General features: G+C 40.8%; 1 long non-coding RNA gene and 4 other non-coding genes across 5 annotated transcripts; 1 reads left to right on the top strand and 4 right to left on the bottom strand.

Annotated features, from left to right (window-relative positions):
• Positions 1 to 3,998: 3,998 nt before the first annotated feature.
• Positions 3,999 to 5,886, bottom strand: LOC134326391 (uncharacterized). Its single transcript, XR_010014502.1, has 4 exons — positions 5,823 to 5,886; positions 4,910 to 5,087; positions 4,119 to 4,181; positions 3,999 to 4,022 (listed from the first exon to the last, which is right to left on the bottom strand). It is a non-coding gene; the product is annotated as an uncharacterized LOC134326391 (long non-coding RNA).
• trnas-uga (transfer RNA serine (anticodon UGA)) lies at positions 5,546 to 5,627 on the bottom strand. Its single transcript has one exon. It is a non-coding gene; the product is annotated as a tRNA-Ser (tRNA).
• A 669-nt stretch (positions 5,887 to 6,555) lies between the features above and the next one.
• On the bottom strand, positions 6,556 to 6,637 carry trnas-uga (transfer RNA serine (anticodon UGA)). Its single transcript has one exon. It is a non-coding gene; the product is annotated as a tRNA-Ser (tRNA).
• Positions 6,638 to 7,963: 1,326 nt separating this feature from the next.
• trnas-uga (transfer RNA serine (anticodon UGA)) lies at positions 7,964 to 8,045 on the bottom strand. Its single transcript has one exon. It is a non-coding gene; the product is annotated as a tRNA-Ser (tRNA).
• Positions 8,046 to 8,794: 749 nt separating this feature from the next.
• Positions 8,795 to 8,876, top strand: trnas-uga (transfer RNA serine (anticodon UGA)). The gene has a single exon. It is a non-coding gene; the product is annotated as a tRNA-Ser (tRNA).
• Positions 8,877 to 18,874: the final 9,998 nt, after the last annotated feature.

Below are 18,874 nucleotides of genomic sequence, written 5' to 3'. Positions count from 1 at the left end.
ATTTAAGGATTAGTAATCAGAAGGTTGTTGGTTCAAGCCCCGTTGCTGCAAAGTTGCCACATTTTGGCCCCTGAGCAAGGACTTGAACACACATTTCTTTTGAATTAAACTTCTTTAACTGAAGTAATCAGAAGGTTGTTGGTTCAAGCCCCGGTGCTGCAAAGTTGCCACATTTTGGCCCCTGAGCAAGAACTTGAACACACATTTCTTTTGAATTAAACTTCTTTAACTGAAGTAATCAGAAGGTTGTTGGTTCAAGCCCCGGTGCTGCAAAGTTGCCACATTTTGGCCCCTGAGCAAGAACTTGAACACACATTTCTTTTGAATTGAACTTCTTTCTTTTCACTGACCGGTGACTTTGTTATCGGTAACAGCCAGTGTATCACTGGTACCGGTCAGTGCTTTCTGGATCTTCTGAGCCAGGCTGACTAAAGCTGGTCCTGCCCGGCCTACAAACTTGAAGAGTCGAGTGAACATATCAAATCTAATTATGAAACCAGCAGCAAATTCAGTACGAGTCCAGTACTCTGACGGTTCGTTGATTTCAGAACCGAAGAACTCAAAACTGTACTCGAAGGTGTACACTCTGTGGCAGCCTAAACAAGAGCAGAACCATTATTAGTATTATTATCATCACTTCCTATAGTCACTATATATCATATATACATTTTCTCTCCACACACACTTACTCTGACCCAGGATTTCCATCAGTGTCAGTGCCTGGCTCCCGTCCTCAGACACGGTTTGTACCGGTGCCTGTTCCACTATGCTCCCCTCCTCAGACCCGGTTTGTACCGGTGCCTGTTCCACCTTGCTCCCGTCCTCAGACCCGGTTTGTACCGGTATCTGTTCCACTATGCTCCCGTCCTCAGACCCGGTTTGTACCGGTATCTGTTCCACTATGCTCCCGTCCTCAGACACGGTTTGTACCGGTATCTGTTCTACTATGCTCCCGTCCTCAGACCCGGTTTGTACCGGTGTCTGTTCCACCTTGCTTCTCTCCTCAGACCCGGTTTGTACCGGTGCCTGTTCCACCTTGCTCCCGTCCTCAGACCCGGTTTGTACCGGTATCTGTTCCACTATGCTCCCGTCCTCAGACCCGGTTTGTACCGGTATCTGTTCCACTATGCTCCCGTCCTCAGACACGGTTTGTACCGGTATCTGTTCTACTATGCTCCCGTCCTCAGACCCGGTTTGTACCGGCGCCTGTTCCACCTTGCTCCCCTCCTCAGACCCGGTTTGTACCGGCGCCTGTTCCACCTTGCTCCCCTCCTCAGACCCGGTTTGTACCGGCGTCTGTTCCACCTTGCTCCCCTCCTCAGACCCGGTTTGCACCGGCGCCTGTTCCACCTTGCTCCCCTCCTCAGACCCGGTTTGCACCGGCGTCTGTTCCACCTTGCTCCCCTCCTCAGACCCGGTTTGTACCGGCGTCTGTTCCACCTTGCTCCCCTCCTCAGACCCGGTTTGTACCGGCGTCTGTTCCACCTTGCTCCCGTCCTCAGACCCGGTTTGTACCGGTGCCTGTTCCACCTTGCTCCCCTCCTCAGACCCGGTTTGTACCGGTGCCTGTTCCACCTTGCTCCCGTCCTCAGGAATGTGTTCCTCCGCCTCCGCCGCCTCTGCGACACCTCTGGTGCTCTTGCGCGCTTTACGCCATTTTTGGTAGAGTAAATAACAGCCGGCCGCAGCAGCAGCTGTAACGCCGACCGCGACACCCGCTGAGCGCAGTCCGCCCCCCGATATAAATCCCTGGAACGCCATGCTAAACACGGTGAGTGTGAGAGAGTAACCGCCGCGTGTGTGTCCTGTATCTCTGTCAGTGAAGAGTGATGGAGGATCCCGCTCTCCCCGCTATTTATACCCGGTGTGGAGTGGAATCCTTACTACGTCATAAAGGTTTCATCCACCTGTAGGTACCACGTCACTCTACACGTCACTCTAATACCGGGATTCATAAACAAACACACAGTGCAGAGTGTGCGTGTGTGTGTGTGTGTGTGTGTGTGTGTGTGTTTGGGGGGGGGGGGGGTACTGAGAGTAAACGTTACTGAGTTAGTTGTTTAACAGAAGGAGGAACATCATTTGTAACAGAAGTTGATAGATGAATGATGAATGATGAAGCAGACACACACACAGCTCACCAGCCATGCAGCATATCAGCAGCTCATGTGTGGATTTAAGCTCTACACACCGAACACCCTGTAACTGCTCTTATCAGTTCAATACAGCATCATTTCTGTGTATCCTCAGTAACAGGGTTAGGCTGGTAAAGTCGCACCTATCAAAAATATAACGGGTCTTACACCAGCATAGGAACAAACCAGCTACATCTCACAATCACATTTATGCTGTCCGTTTTACTTCAATAATTACTCAAACAATAATGAACATAAAAAAATCACAATATTTCATAATGCTTTGCTATCGTTGCAAAATGAAAGCCAACCGTAAACAGCAGAACCGCGACCCAGATCAGTCACACAGCAACAGAAAATCATAAGCACTTATGTGCTTACTTGATCTATATCCATGTGTTGTTCCATTAGGGATATAATCCACAAGACCATCCTGTATGTTTCCAGATTATATAAATCCATCCCCAACTGTTTTATCCTCCTAACTAATGTATGTAAACTATTGTAGATCATTTATTCTCTCGGCCAGTGTTGCCAACTCCTCAGTAAGGAAAGTAGCTATTGGCTGTCCTAAAAGTCGCTAAATGACGTCATCACCTAATTTGCATAAGGTCAATTTGCATGTAATTGACGCTGTAGAAGAGAGGAATAACATCGTGGGAGAGACAAAAAGTGGGTAAAAACACCCTAAATATGTTTAGAACTACAAATGAACATTCTTCTGTTGATTTGTGGTTTGTTTTTGTTTTTTAAGACAACATTGAGCTACTCTGGGCAGGGTTACCAGATTGCGACAGTAATTTTCAGCCAAAATGCATGAAAAAATGCCCAAAACACAGGATAAGCAGATGATGTTTAGCATTTCACAAATAATAAACCAGTTAAACCATCATGACGTACAAATTAATATCTTAAAATGTACAGATCAGTAATTATACATATAAAGAACAAATAATTTTTGCTTGCATGTCTTTAAAACAATTTCCAACAAAACCCGCTATTCTGGTGGAAAACAGCCCAATCTGGCAACTCTGACTGTGATACTGACCGCCCGTGAGTGCTTTGGGGGGGCGGGGGGGCTCACAGCAGCACCCGCTGCTCGGTGAGGACAGTAACTGCAGAACAATATGTGTTTTCACGTTCGAGTCTCCAAGTCTCCAGTAACACCAGAAAAAGTCGCTAGATTTGTCGCTAGTCGCTTTTTTGAAAAAAAGTCGCTAAAGGGGTCTGAAAAGTCGCTAAATATAGCGACAAAGTCGCTAAGTTGGCAACACTGCTCTCGGCTTTCCCGGTAAAAAGCTTAAATTGGTGATTCGTTCACTAAACTGTCATTTATACAACAACCAATAAAGAAAGAGATTGAAATTCCGCCCAGACTGTGAATTCTGAAGCTCTGATTGCTTTATACATCTGAATCTCTTCACCAAATGAACCGATTCATGGAGTTGTTTATGCACAACATCATAATGAAACAGAGTGAGTCGTTTCTGACTCGTTAACTCGTGATTCAGTTCGCAGCCACAAATGCGTAAATGCTCCGCAGGATCGAACAGCCTAACGGGCCGGTTTCATGTCCACTTCTTTACAGGTTGTAAAATCTACTAAAAAAAAGTACACAAAAAAACTCCTCAATTACAGTAACGCGAGTAAATGTCATTCCTTACTTTCCACCTCTGAGTTTGGGTCACAGTGTTACCCACTGATCCACCATGTGGCCCATACAGCTCAAATAATGGTGTCATTTTTAAACTCATTTATTAACAACATCAATAATAATAATAATAATAACACATTCTGAGTCTCTGGAGGATGAGTGTCTACATGTTTATGTAGTTTGGGTGTGATTTGTTAAATCATCTACTGTCACACTGCACCTGAAATAAACAGCTAACAATGCTACAAATCAGTAAATAATGTTCACAAGAACTTTTAAATAAAAAAGTTAAATGAGATGAAATCTGTAGAGCTGCTCTAAACATCTACCATTTCAGCCCCGCTGTCATGAAGTTCCCTCAGCTTCCTAATTCCTATTCATTCATGGAGACACTGGCACAAGATACAAACTGGTTTAACTAAATGTGAACTAGTTTAAAATGTTCAGTAACAATAATACCTCCAGTTACGTTCTATGTATATATTTTACCACCCTTAGAGGCATCCATGTTACAGTTTTCCATCTACATTAACAATACAAACATTAAAATTACAGATCTGTATTAACAAAACTTCTTGTGTTTTAGCCAACTTCTGTGCACTGATAAAAATAGATAATTCCATAGATAGTAAATACGCTATATGTGCATGCACAGTAGTGTAGGTTAGCTGTACGTTCATTAAATATACGTTTAATGAAATGTATTTAATAATACAGATAAATAAAGCTCATCATGTATAACACAGACTGGTGAGTATAGAAACATAATTGTGTACATCAGGTTTGGATCCTGATTTGAAACAGTGGTTAATAGAAGTGCTTCAAAATATTTATCATATTTTGTCTGATTATCTGATTTAATATTAAAGGCTTGATTATTCAGGACTAGTTAGATTTCTGTAGCAGGATTAGTTTATTTCTGTTGCGAGTGTTTTGTCTGTAGCTCAGTAGGCAGAGCTCTGGGCTGTCAATTCCCAGTTGTGTATAGCAGAAATTGTTGGACCCTTGAGCATGGCTTTAACTCTCAAAGCTCTGACCCCAGCTTCTAAACAGACTAGCTGGAACATGTTGAGTAGTTTACTCAAAATAAACGTACACTCATTTGTGTGCATGTGTGTACCTGTACTCTGTGCTGTTGTACTTTTGATGATCCACCTGACCAGGCAGCAGTTCAGTATTGGTGAGAATGAAAGGCGTGGCTTGATGATGCGGAGATCAGCGCTGCTTCCTACCTGTGCCAGTGTCTGCCCGTCAGTACCAGAGTGTAAAACAGCGCCTACACACTTCTGACCCACAGCCTGAGAGAAAGAGAGAGGGAGGAGATGATGATGGTGTCAATGAAGCGGAAAAGTCGGACTAGTTTAATTAGTTTAGGTTCCGTTTATAGATCTGGTAGATGGTGTTCGGGGCATTGATGGTGTTTGTGGGGTTGTTGGTGGTGCTGGTGGTGTTTATGACTCTCACTGTGGTTCAGTAGAGTTGGAAAAAAGGACAGAATCACAATTTCTGCTCTCTACCAGAAAATCCTGAGGTAAAGCGTTGCGTAATGTGATTTTATTGTGAACAGGATTTGAACCTAAACAGGGAGAAAGTTCAGTAGGATTCTTGTGGGACACAAAGAGGAAGGTTCACTTTATTTTCTGATATAAATATGTTACATTCATTATTATAATCTGAACACAATTATACATTTTTATCAGTGTTAAATCCACAATCCTCTGTTTCAAGGTGTGGCTCCTTAATTAAAAGTCCAGGCCGCTGTGAGCAGGGTTCAAACCTGCGCGGGGAGACCCCATTGGATTTCAAGCCCAACGCCTTAACCTCTCAGCCATCACAGCTGTATAAGGGATGATTCTTAGCTGTTTTCTGTACTGGGGTTTCCTAAATTCTGTTTTTTTTAACAATAATTTACATTATGAGACAGGATATAAACAGAATATAAAGAACATCAGACCAGCACGCTCACTTTAAAGTTAAATAATAATATAAGATTGTAATAAATGATAAAATTAGTTTAAAATCAGTTTTCTTACCTTCCGATCTTTTGCTCTTTCTGCTTTTTCTTGTTTGCATGTTTCCATGGTCTCCAGTCTGTGTGAAAGCCGCTGAGATGTTCCTCCAGTGTCGCAGTGCAGCTCAGTGATTTTGTGAAGCCGAGAGAGAGGAAAGGACAGAGCGAACCCGAGAGGGGACGAAGAGCCCGAACATCTCACGTGTCCTTCAGAGTAAGTCGTCCTATAGATCCGCTCACTACACAACAACTACGCAAACAATGAAGGTGCACAGAGACTGTTATAAAACTTTATTCATTCTTAAAATATCAATCTGTGTTTCTCTGGGATTTCAATCTTCCACCCAGTGACACTGAATTAGCAAAAAGCACAAACGTTTCATTTTACTTCAAACTGAGGTAAATAATAAACTCGCAACAGTGAAACGTGGTGGTGGTAGTGTGATGATGTGGATGCTTTGCAGCTTCAGGGCCTGAGTGATATTACAGAACCATAAATTCTGCTCTCTATCTGAAAATCCTGATATATATATATATAAAGTTAATAAAATTAACACACTGTGGTTTGTGGTTTCAGTTAATTAAATTGAACAGAACCACAGATTCTGCTCTCAACCAGAAAATCCTGAGGTAAATATTGTGATGTTACGTATAGGAGGATAACTAGTTTTACATTAATCATGATCTGATTGCAATCATACAACTTTATCAGTGTTTATCAGTATATACGTTAAGCTTTCATTAAAACTCATGATCGCTGTGAGCAGGATTTGAACCTGCGCAGGGAGACCCCATTGGATTTCAAGTACAACGCCTTAACCACTCGGCCATCACAGCTGTATGGAGGTTGTAGACCTGAAGGTGTCTGGTACTTCCTACATTAATCAATCAAATTTGGAGCATTTGTGGGTCCATCCATCCTTATACTGTAAGTTTCCCTGAAGCAGCAAAGCATCCCCACATCATCACACTACCACCACCACACTTCACTGTTAGTATGATAATCATATTGTTGTTGATGTTGTTGTTGAATTGGTTAAGTTTTTGTTAGAGAGCTCCTGTGTTCCTCAGGCTATGATGGCCGAGTGGTTAAAGCGTTGGACTTGATATCCAATGGAGTCTCCCCGTGCAGGTTTGAACCTTGCTCACAGCGCTGCTCTGTGCTTTTATTAAAACATAAATAAATACACACGTGAGCAAAGGCGGCTCGTTCATTAGGGCGATCGTGCGACGCACCACCAAAGTGCGAAAGGGAAGAAATGTTTCTATCACATTCAACCAGTGTTAAACTAGCTGTGACTGTTCTGGAGTCTGTTTTGTCTCTGAATATCGCAGTCCAATCAGTGTGGAGTTGTGTTCCGTACAGTACCGGCCCTTTCGGGGCGATCAGGCTCTAACTGAAAATCGCCCCAGATCGCTCTCATAGACTCTCATGTTAAAGCTCTTTTTTTTCGTATTGAGGGCGCTCTAATGCATTTTGAATGACTTCCGGAAGGGCTCGCACTTACGTGCCTGCGTCACACATAATCGTTCCTTATTTGGAAACTAAACGTGGTGTTCCATATTTTTATCAATGGGAGATAAACGCTGCAGATTAGACTGAGACAGCGCGATTATGTATGACACTGCTGCTACCGCGGGAATTAAAAGGGGTTCGGTTATTATTGTAAGTAGTGTTCACTTTTAGTCTTAGTAACGCCGTGTGCCTAAAATATGGTTTTGATTTATTATTATAAAGAATGAAAATAATAAATGTTAAACAGCCTAAATAAAACTGTGTATGACCCGTTATATTTTTTATAGCCTACGGTTAGGGTTGCACAGTTCTGAAAGTTTGCAACCCTAGTTGGAGCAGCTAGCACCTAAAATAAAATGCTATCTGATAAAGACTATTAAATTGTTAGTGTGAAGGCTTTACTTAAAATTATCATATTATTATTATTATTATTATTATTAGTTATTAGTTATTATTATCTCCACGTTCAAAGTTATTTGTGAGGGCAAACTGACAGATGACTTAAGATGTTAATTATTTAAGCATTAATTTACCCATTGGTCACCTTGGCCATCATCGCAACAATTGCCCCCCCCTATACAACTATAGTTATATTACATACAACTATATTCTGGTCACACTAACACATCAATGAAGATGCACACAGTCGCTGTGAGCAGGGTTCGAATCTGCGTGGGGAGACCCCATTGGACTTCAAGTTCAACGCCTTAACCACTCGGCCATCACAGCTGTACACATGTTCAGACACTTGGGGTTGATGGGGCAGCTGGAAATGCTGCCATGTGGTGTGATTGGAGATGTCTGTGGGGCCTCTGGGATATATGGAAAAGGTTTGGTGAATAGCACAGTGCTGGAGAATAGATTAGTGACTGTTAATCAAAGGAAATTAATAAAGGACCTGTGAATTATTTAATTCTAATTATTTAATACAGACTGATGTTAATCTCAGTTAAGCTTCATCCCTTATTGACACCTTGGGATCAAAAACTAGCTACAACAATGAAAACCTGAAACTAAGTCAGCTTATACCAGAAGCCTCCATTAATCAGGAGTAAGAAGCATAAACTAAAGGGAAACATTTGCAGTTGCTCTAAACAGGATTTGAACCTGAGCAGGGATAAAGTTCAGTAGGATGGTTGTGTATGGGAATATGTTACATCAATCATAACCTGTGCATTTTTGTACATTTCTATCAGCGCTGCACCCACACATGAGCAGGGTTCAAATCTGCGCGGGGAGACCCCAATGGATTTCAATTACAATGCCTTAACCTCTCGGCCATCACAGCTGTGAACGCATCATTTCCTTTCCGTTCTCTGAACTACAGATTATATTATAACATTGTTTCCCAACAAGAAACGTCGTTTCATCCTAACAGTGAAACGTGGTGGTGGTAGTGCGATGATGTGGAGATGCTTTGCCGCTTTAGTGCTGGAGTGGATGGAGGTTTCTCTACAGATGGACCAACAACTCTGGCAGCTGTGATGGCCGAGAGGTTAAGGCGTTGGACTTGACATCCAATGGGGTCTCCCCGCGCAGGTTCAAACCCTGCTCACAGCGAGTAGAAATGTTAATGACGGAGCTCCATCTTAAAGCAGAACGTTGTGGATTTAATACTGATGAAGTTGTGTGATTATAAACAGGTTGTGATTAATGAACCTGGCAGATATTTAATGATAACGTTCAGCCTTTTTCGCCCCAGATTTAAATCACGTTTACGGTGAAACTAAAGTAACACAAGCAGAGCTGGCGCTATGGGGGCGCTATGGGGGCGCTATGGGGGCGCTGGGGTGGGCATTTTCTCACTGCCCCCCTAAGCAACACAGTACAGAACCGGAGCTGCATGTCAGTGTGAAGATGGATTATGTAAAAATTTTGTTGCACTGAGAGAAAATGTTCCATAATGTTCTTCATGTTGTTTTGCCTAAAATATGGTTTTGATTTATTATTATAAAGAATGAAAATAATAAAGCCCAGGGTGTTCCTTATTTCCAGTACCCGGGGTGGCTAATTCAGGTTACACAGTTCGAAATGAATTTAAAATCAACCATTTTAATTATTTTGTTAAATTAACCCACATTAATTTTATGGTTGAATGGCTTTTGTATAAACGTCGAAATATCTAAATTCGACTAATGTTCTACTCCAGTAAACAGTTTGCTAAATTACCCACAATGCATTGTTGGTCTGTTAGCTACTAGTACCACAACTTTAGTAACAGAGGCGCAGTGTCGTTTCTTTTCATGAAAGTGTTTTGTAAGTATTTAAACACTTTTATAAAGTCAATATTTAAACATATATTTATCCTATTTGATTTATTTTCATGCGTTAGTGTTTCATTTATCAGTTCGCCACACACTTTTTACTGAATCAAACAACAGGGAGTCGATTTAAAAAGAGTCGATTCTTTGATTCTATCCCTCAAGAATCCCGCTGACGTTCTGTCGGTTTGTCCTTAATTATCGAAATGTATTCCTGTACTAAATATTTAAGTTTTATCGATCTATTCTTATTAAAACTATGTCTATATATTATTATAAACTATACAGTGGGTACGGAAAGTATTCAGACCCCTTTAAATTTTTCACTCTTTGTTTCATTGCAGCCAATTGGTAAGATCAAAAAAGTTCTTTTTTTTTGCTCATTAATGTACACTCTGCACCCCATCTTGACAGAAAAAAAACAGAAATGTAGATATTTTTGCCAATTTATTAAACAAGAAAAACTGAAATATCACATGGTCATAAGTATTCAGACCCTTTGCTATGACACTCATATTTAACTCACATGCTGTCCATTTCTTTCTGATCCTCCTTGAGATGGTTCTACTCCTTCATTGGAGTCCAGCTGTGTTTAATTAAACTGATTGGACTTGATTAGGAAAGGCACACACCTGTCTATATAAGACCACACAGCTCACAGTGCATGTCAGAGCACATGAGAATCATGAGGTCTAAGGAACTGCCAAGGAGCTCAGAGACAGAATTGTGGCAAGGCACAGATCTGGCCCAGGTTACAAAAGAATGTCTGCAGCACTCAAGGTTCCTAAGAGCACAGTGGCCTCCATAATCCTTAAATGGAAGAAGTTTGGGACGACCACAATTCTTCCTCGACCTGGCCGTCCAGCCAAACTAAGCAATCGTGGGAGAAGGTAAAGAAGAACCCCAAGATCACTGTGGCTGAGCTCCAGAGATGCAGTAGGGAGATGGGAGAAAGTTCCACAAAGTCAACTATCACTGCAGCCCTCCACCAGTCGGGGCTTTATGGCAGAGTGTGCCGACGGAAGCCTCTCCTCAGTACAAGACATATGAAAGCCCGCATACAGTTTGCAAAAAAACACATGAAGGGCTCCCAGACTATGAGAAAGAAGATTCTATGGTCTGATGAGACGAAGATTGAACTTTTTGGTGTTAATTCTAAGCGGTATGTGCTCATCACCTGCCAAATACATGTGCTCAGGCACTGCTCATCACCTGCCAAATACAATCCCAACAGTGAAACATGGTGGTGGCAGCATCATGCTATGGGGGTGTTTTTCAGCTGCAGGGACAGGACGACTGGTTGCAATTGAAGGAAAGATGAATGCGGCCAAGTACAGAGATATCCTGGAGGAAAACCTCTTCCAGAGTGCTCTGGACCTCAGACTGGGCCGAAGGTTCACCTTCTTGACTGGCCCAGCCAGAGCCCTGACCTAAACCCAATTGAGCATCTCTGGAGAGACTTGAAAATGGCTGTCCACCAAGACCCACACAGACACAGGAAAGAACCCACCTGTAAATCGAGCCCAGGACCTTATTGCTGTGAGGTGACAGTGTTGGCCAGTGATAGCTAAGTGGTTAAGGTACTGGACTAGTAAACAGAAGGTTGCCGGTTCAAGCCTCGCCACCACCAAGTTGCCCTTAATCCTCAATTGCTCATCGTGTTCCGCTCATTGTGTTAGTCGCTTTGGATAAAAGCGTCTGCTAAATGCTGACAATGTAAATGTTACCCACTGATCCACCATGTGGCCCATACATCTTGTGAATGGAAATTTTATATTTTATTAGTTATTTGTATTAAACTCATAAGTTTCTGCTTTCTTAGTTCAATTAGCAGAGGTAGAAGAGACTTTTGGAAGGTTTCTTAGGTCCAGAGATATGTTGACCTTGGCATGGGCTTCTTGCTTGCGTGGGAATGCATGGGTGTCGGGACTGTGTGTGCGGGGGTGCACACAGAGTTTTGATACAGGTGCATTCTTGTGGAAGTACGCCATGTTTCTAACAAACTGACTATTCTTGTAGGATGATAAACAAGTTTAGTGAGGAAGATTGGCCTTGAGCTGGGTTGCTGAGCAGAGTTAGCCTGAAGGGGCAGTAAGCGGGGTATAAATACTACGACAGGGCAGACCGTAGTCGCCCTTTCTCTCCTGTAAAGGCATGTGTGCGTTTGCATTGAGATTGGCCCTCAGCTGAGTAATGAATTGATTATTTGCTTTTATCATTATCCCGGTTGTCTGTGTCGATCTTTAGGGGTTATTTTGAATTCCCACAACAATCTCAAATAATGGTGTCATTTTTAAACTGACAACAACAATAATAATAATAATAATAATAATAATAATAACACATTCTGAGTCTCTGGAGGATAGCATTATTAGATCATGTACTCAAATGAAACGTGTATCTTTGTCTTTTTAAGAACAGGGGTCACTAGCCTATTTGAAGAACAATGGATCACCTAATATGTGTGTATACATACATATACATTACAGCATAAAACAGACTTGTTGTACAGTTAGTCATTGTGTAACACTGTTAAACGTTGCTCATGTTTATGTATAAATACCTTTAGCGCCATCTTTTGATCATATTCCGCAATCACAATCACGCAATCACAATCACCTTTTCCTGTGAGGATGATCCCCAGCAGACTGACCGAGCACTGCAGGGGGTCAGATAAGCAATAAGCAGAGCTCCCATGCAGGGGCAGGGGAACATTCTATTTTATTTTGGTAGTTTAGTTTCTAACTGCAGTTTGAAATGTTGGAAGGGGTGTCCCTATGTCCCCGTCCCTATGTCCCCGTCCCTAGGTCCCCATGTCTGGTTTGGCTGACAGTAGATGAGGAGTGTACTGGGTAGATGGTAGTCATCCAGCCAGCCTCCCGGCACTCAGCAGCCAGCTCTGAGTACTTGGCCTTCTTGCGTTCATGGGCAGCCTCCATCCCCTCCTCCGCTGGTATTGTGAGCTCGATAAGGAGCACGGCTTTTGCCTTGGTGGACCATACCACTATGTCAGGGCGGAGAGATGTAGCAATGATTTCGACCGGGAAATGGAGCTGCCTGTCCAGGTCAACTCTCATGTTCCACTCCTAATCGGGAGAAAAGGGCCTAGGTGTTTCTTTCGGCTTTATGCTTTTCCTCCCCCCACCTTCCATAACGAAGCTGATGTGGTTGTGGGTTCTTGCTGGTAGTAGCCCTTTGCTGCCCTGCCGACACCCCTCTAGTACTTCAGCTACACTGTAAAAACTAATCTGTTAAATTAACGGGAAAAAAACTGGCAGCTGTGGTTGCCAGAACTTTACCATAAAAATTATCGTGAAAATGTATACAACATTACGGTATGCTTTTTGGCAACCGTAAGTCTTACAGTTGCAAACTGTTGTTTGTTTATGGAAAAATACTATGTAAAATACAGAATTACTGCTAACCTGTTTACGGCAATTTGCTTTAAAATTAAAGTCATTTTGTAAAACTATTAATGGTAAATCTCTTTAAAATATACCAGCTACAAATAAACCTGTTTACAGTAATATACTCTAAAAGCAACAGACACATAAGTCCAATTACAGACTATCTCAGTGATAAACACAGTATAACTGTATTATGTGTTATGGTATATTACTGCAAAAGTCAACTTTACAGTAATTTACTGGCAGCTGTGGTTGCCAGAAATTCCATGTAAATATATCGGTATAATAACATATGACATTACGGTTAATTGGATTAAATTTTACAGTGAACAGTTTTGTATGGTAAATCAAAAATTAAATACCAAAAAAGGCACACTGGAAATCAAGGCACAGGTTAACACCAAACATTTATTAATCCGTAAATTGTTCATGCAGTACTCACAAAGCATTGTTGAAAAAAACAGGATGTATCCATTGGATGAACGGTGAAATGCATGAAAGAATTATCCACTTGCCGCTTCATCAAGAGCAACAGTCATTTAGTCCAGAATTAACAGAAGAGGATGCTCAGCTTGGGATATCTGACACAGATGAAATGTTTGAAAAATTGGAACTATTTATAGTCAGCTCTGAATGAGAACTAAAGAAACAAATGCCTTAACATAAAAACACTGTTCAGAATGCCAGTGGTTAACAGTTACAGCAAAGGCCATTGCTGCTTACAGCTAGTACTGTAACAATTCAGTCTTAACAGTCCAGCTAGATAAGTCCATTTTCAACATGTCTCTCTCCACTCATAATCAGAGAGATCTGCAATGAGAGTGAGGACTCTTGGGTTAACGGACAGCTGCTTCTTGTTTTTCTTTGTTTCTACTTTTGTTCCCTTCTCTGGATTGATGATGAAGAAACACCTTTGGAAACACAAGAATTCATAATCAACCATTGTGTTTACTCTAACAAAAATGGGTGCAATATGGCAAAAGTCCCAAATAACATCACAGTCAATTCACATTTTCATCACAGGGCAACCTCTCTCTGAAGTAGTGGGACAAAAATGTGCAGGCTTAGCAAAAACAAGTAAACGCCATACACAAAAAGAACCCAGAACCATTTAGCTGTGAGGCGGTTGCACAATCAAACTAAACTCCCCATAATACAACACTACAAGAAAAAAGGGTAATATACTTTTGCCCAAAGTAGCCTTTTAAAAAGATGCTAATCTATATGTGCAAAGTTATATATATTAGTTATATATATTAGAGATGGGACGATCGGGGTTTTTGGCACCGATTGCGATCTCCGATCTCCTTTCAGGGCAATCGGACGATAGTCGATTTCGATCGCGGGGGGGGGGGGGGGGGGGGGAGGGTTGGGTGGCGATGACGTAATTTTTAGCGCAAAATCAGCAGTAAATAATAAAGTAACCAAACAATTATTTTTTTCACCCACAGGAGACATATCTTATTAGTCTAACTGACCACACACACACACGCAGGTTTAATGTTATCCAGTTTAGTCTGAAAAAAACTTAAAAAGAGCCTCACAGTGAAAATAAACCGAAAGCAACAGCGTGTGTGTGTTTCTTTAAAAAAAACGCTTTGTTCACAGTGTCGCTTTAAATGATTCTGATTCAGGAGTCGAATGTGACGCGTAAGTTTTTCTCTCCGTTTTTACTGTTATTAATAAATGCTGTGGTTTTAAATAAACACCAGCTACTACAGAACATTTTGTGTGACTTTCTTACAATAAAAAGCTTAATTAAAAAGCTTAATTAAACCGCTATTACCACAGAGCGGTCACCGAGTCAGACTCGTTCCGTCTGTGGAGCTAAAAGTTCTGATTACCCTAAAAGTTTAGCAGATGATCCTGAACTAACGAATTTGGTAATGAATAAACTTTTGCCTCTGATTGGCTCTGTAACGTTTTCTGTTCTCATCTACATCACAAGTAAGAACCGCTTACGATTTACCAAAGTGAACCAGGAGTTTATATAACGTGCTGATAGAATCAACTCAGATGTGACCGGGTTGAATTATCTTTTTAAAGTAAATATTTCAATCAGCAAAATTACATCGTATGTATGATGCACAACGTTAATGATGTTATTTTAGGTCATGAAGAGCTTTCACTGTGGTTTCTGTACGATGGTTAATGAATGGTGATGTGATGGTTGGTGCTTCGTAGCTCAAAGTCTGGATCAATCCACTGAGCTGTTAACTTAACGTGATCTTTATACATCACACGATCGAATCGGCTACTTTTAGGAAATATCGCCGATCGCATATTTTGATTAAAAATCGGCCGATACCGATTCATAGCCGATCGATCGTCCCATCTCTAATATATATATATATATATATATATATATATATATATATATATATATATATATATATATATATATATATATTAGGGCTGTCAAACGATTAAAATTTTTAATCACGATTAATCTCAGAATTTCATATAGTTAATCGCGATTAATCGCATTAAATAAAATCTGTGTAAATGTTATAGAAAACAAGGTTTTTTAAGTGAAATGTGAAAAGTGGACGTTTCTACATGAAGTGAGTGTGTTTTGACCCTTTGGGGCTTCCATAGTTCATGGACTAGCGCGCTTGACTCCGGTATTCAGTGCCGTAACAGATTAAGTTAATAAAGTGTTTTGCTCCCGACAACTTGTGAATATACCGTGTATTTATTTCTTTATTATGCAAGTGCATCCCTACTACGCTCAGTTATATTATTTTAACAAACCGCAAATGAACAACGGTGGCAAGTCCGACATTAAAACGTTGGTTCTACCAGTCAAGTCTCAACATGAACTAGAATTTGCGTTAACGGCACTATTTTTTTTAATCGCGTTAAATTGAGATCGCGTTAATGCGTTATTATCGCGTTAACTTCGACAGCCCTAATATATATATATATATATATATACATATATATATATATATATATATATTGTATATATATATATACTGTATATATATATATATTTATATATATATATACATATACATATTAGTTATTTTAGTTTAGTTAATATTAGTTTTCAAATCTATATCTATCTCAATATATAGCTGGATAGTGTTTTTATTCATAACTTCCTGCTTGTTAAAAATATAATACAAACACGTTTTATTATTTATCCGTGTGTCTATAGGGTGATTGGTTATAAAAGGTAATAACCAGGAACTATCAAGTGCACATAACATTTTTGGTCTGGTTCTGGGAGGTGCACCTGAGGATGCTACTCATTGCTCATCTGCTATACATTAACATTTTATTCTGGACTAGTTTAAGTAAAACAAACAATACATATTACCATAATGTTTTAATACTCAAGTTTTCATATTTTTTTACAATCTGGAACCTTTTTATTTCCACTGTTCTTGGTCATTAAAACTTGGTTAAACCAGCAATTGTAGCTATAAGACAGATTTATGTAGAATGAATAAATATGTAGAGTGAATTTGCACACCCTACTGTAACAGATCAATATATATATATTAGGGCTGTCGAAGTTAACGCGATAATAACGCATTAACGCGATTTCAATTTAACGCGATTAAAAATAATAGTGCCGTTAACGCAAATTCTAGTTAATGTTGAGACTTGACTGGTAGAACTACAACGCTCGGTTACATTATGTTAACATTATGTTAAAACAAACGTTTTAATGTCGGATTTGCCACCGTTTTTCATTTGCGGTTTGTTAACATAATGTAACCGAGCGTGTAGTGATGCACTTATAAAGAAATAAATACACGCTATATTCACAAGTTGTCGGGAGCAGAACACTTTTATTAACTTATTCTGTTAAGGTACCAAATACCGGAAAGCTGAGTCAAGCACGTTAGTCCATGCACTATGGAAGCCCCAAAGGGTCAAAACACACTCACTTCGTGTAGAAACGGCCATCAAACCATTGTCACAATACAACCACAGAAAAGTCTGTTACAATAACTACGCCTTATCCCACCTAAAGCACCGCTGATCTACAATGTTTGCTGATGGAGAAATTCTAAACTACAATCTGACATTTACTGCCTAGTATGTGAGTGAATAAAACTCCCTTACAGTTTTCTCTTGTCCCAGCAGTTTTTAACATCAGTACATTTAGCATAAAATGTGTTCACCATTTTAATTGTAACATTTCACATAAAAATCCTTGTTTTCTATAACATTTACACAGATTTTTTTTAAATGCGATTAATCGTGATTAACTATATGAAATTATGAGATTAATCATGATAAAAAATTTTAATCGTTTGACAGCCCTAATATATATATATATATATATATATACAGTGTATCACAAAAGTGAGTACACCCCTCACATTTCTGCAAATATTTCATTATATCTTTTCATGGGACAACACTATAGACATGAAACTTGGATATAACTTAGAGTAGTCAGTGTACAACTTGTATAGCAGTGTAGATTTACTGTCTTCTGAAAATAACTCAACACACAGCCATTAATGTCTAAATAGCTGGCAACATAAGTGAGTACACCCCACAGTGAACATGTCCAAATTGTGCCCAAATGTGTCGTTGTCCCTCCCTGGTATCATGTGTCAAGGTCCCAGGTGTAAATGGGGAGCAGGGCTGTTAAATTTGGTGTTTTGGGTACAATTCTCTCATACTGGCCACTGGATATTCAACATGGCACCTCATGGCAAAGAACTCTCTGAGGATGTGAGAAATAGAATTGTTGCTCTCCACAAAGATGGCCTGGGCTATAAGAAGATTGCTAACACCCTGAAACTGAGCTACAGCATGGTGGCCAAGGTCATACAGCGGTTTTCCAGGACAGGTTCCACTCGGAACAGGCTTCGCCAGGGTCGACCAAAGAAGTTGAGTCCACGTGTTCGGCGTCATATCCAGAGGTTGGCTTTAAAAAATAGACACATGAGTGCTGCCAGCATTGCTGCAGAGGTTGAAGACGTGGGAGGTCAGCCTGTCAGTGCTCAGACCATACGCCGCACACTGCATCAACTTGGTCTGCATGGTCGTCATCCCAGAAGGAAGCTGACGCACAAGAAAGCTCGCAAACAGTTTGCTGAAGACAAGCAGTCCAAGAACATGGATTACTGGAATGCCCTGTGGTCTGACGAGACCAAGATAAACTTGTTTGGCTCAGATGGTGTCCAGCATGTGTGGCGGCGCCCTGGTGAGAAGTACCAAGACAACTGCATCTTGCCTACAGTCAAGCATGGTGGTGGTAGCATCATGGTCTTGGGCTGCATGAGTGTTGCTTGCACTGGGGAGCTGCAGTTCATTGAGGGAAACATGAATTCCAACATGTACTGTGACATTCTGAAACAGAGCATGATCCCCTCCCTTCGAAAACTGGGCCTCATGGCAGTTTTCCAACAGGATAACGACCCCAAACACAACCTCCAAGATGACAACTGCCTTGCTGAGGAAGCTGAAGGTAAAGGTGATGGACTAAACCCAATTGAGCACCTGTGGCGCATCCTCAAGTGGAAGGTGGAGGAGTTCAAGGTGTCTAACATCCACCAGCTCCGTGATGTCATCATGGAGGAGTGGAAGAGGATTCCAGTAGCAACCTGTGCAGCTCTGGTGAATTCCATGCCCAGGAGGGTTAAGGCAGTGCTGAATAATAATGGTGGTCACACAAAATATTGACACTTTGGGCACAATTTGGACATGTTCACTGTGGGGTGTACTCACTTATGTTGCCAGCCATTTAGACATTAATGGCTGTGTGTTGAGTTATTTTCAGAAGACAGTAAATCTACACTGCTATACAAGCTGTACACTGACTACTCTAAGTTATATCCAAGTTTTATTTCTATAGTGTTGTCCCATGAAAAGATATAATAAAATATTTGCAGAAATGTGAGGGGTGTACTCACTTTTG

This window comes from Trichomycterus rosablanca, chromosome 14 (assembly GCF_030014385.1).
Source record: "Trichomycterus rosablanca isolate fTriRos1 chromosome 14, fTriRos1.hap1, whole genome shotgun sequence".
NCBI classification, from domain to species: Eukaryota; Metazoa; Chordata; class Actinopteri; order Siluriformes; family Trichomycteridae; genus Trichomycterus; species Trichomycterus rosablanca.
This window is presented reverse-complemented; position numbering and strand designations above follow the sequence as displayed.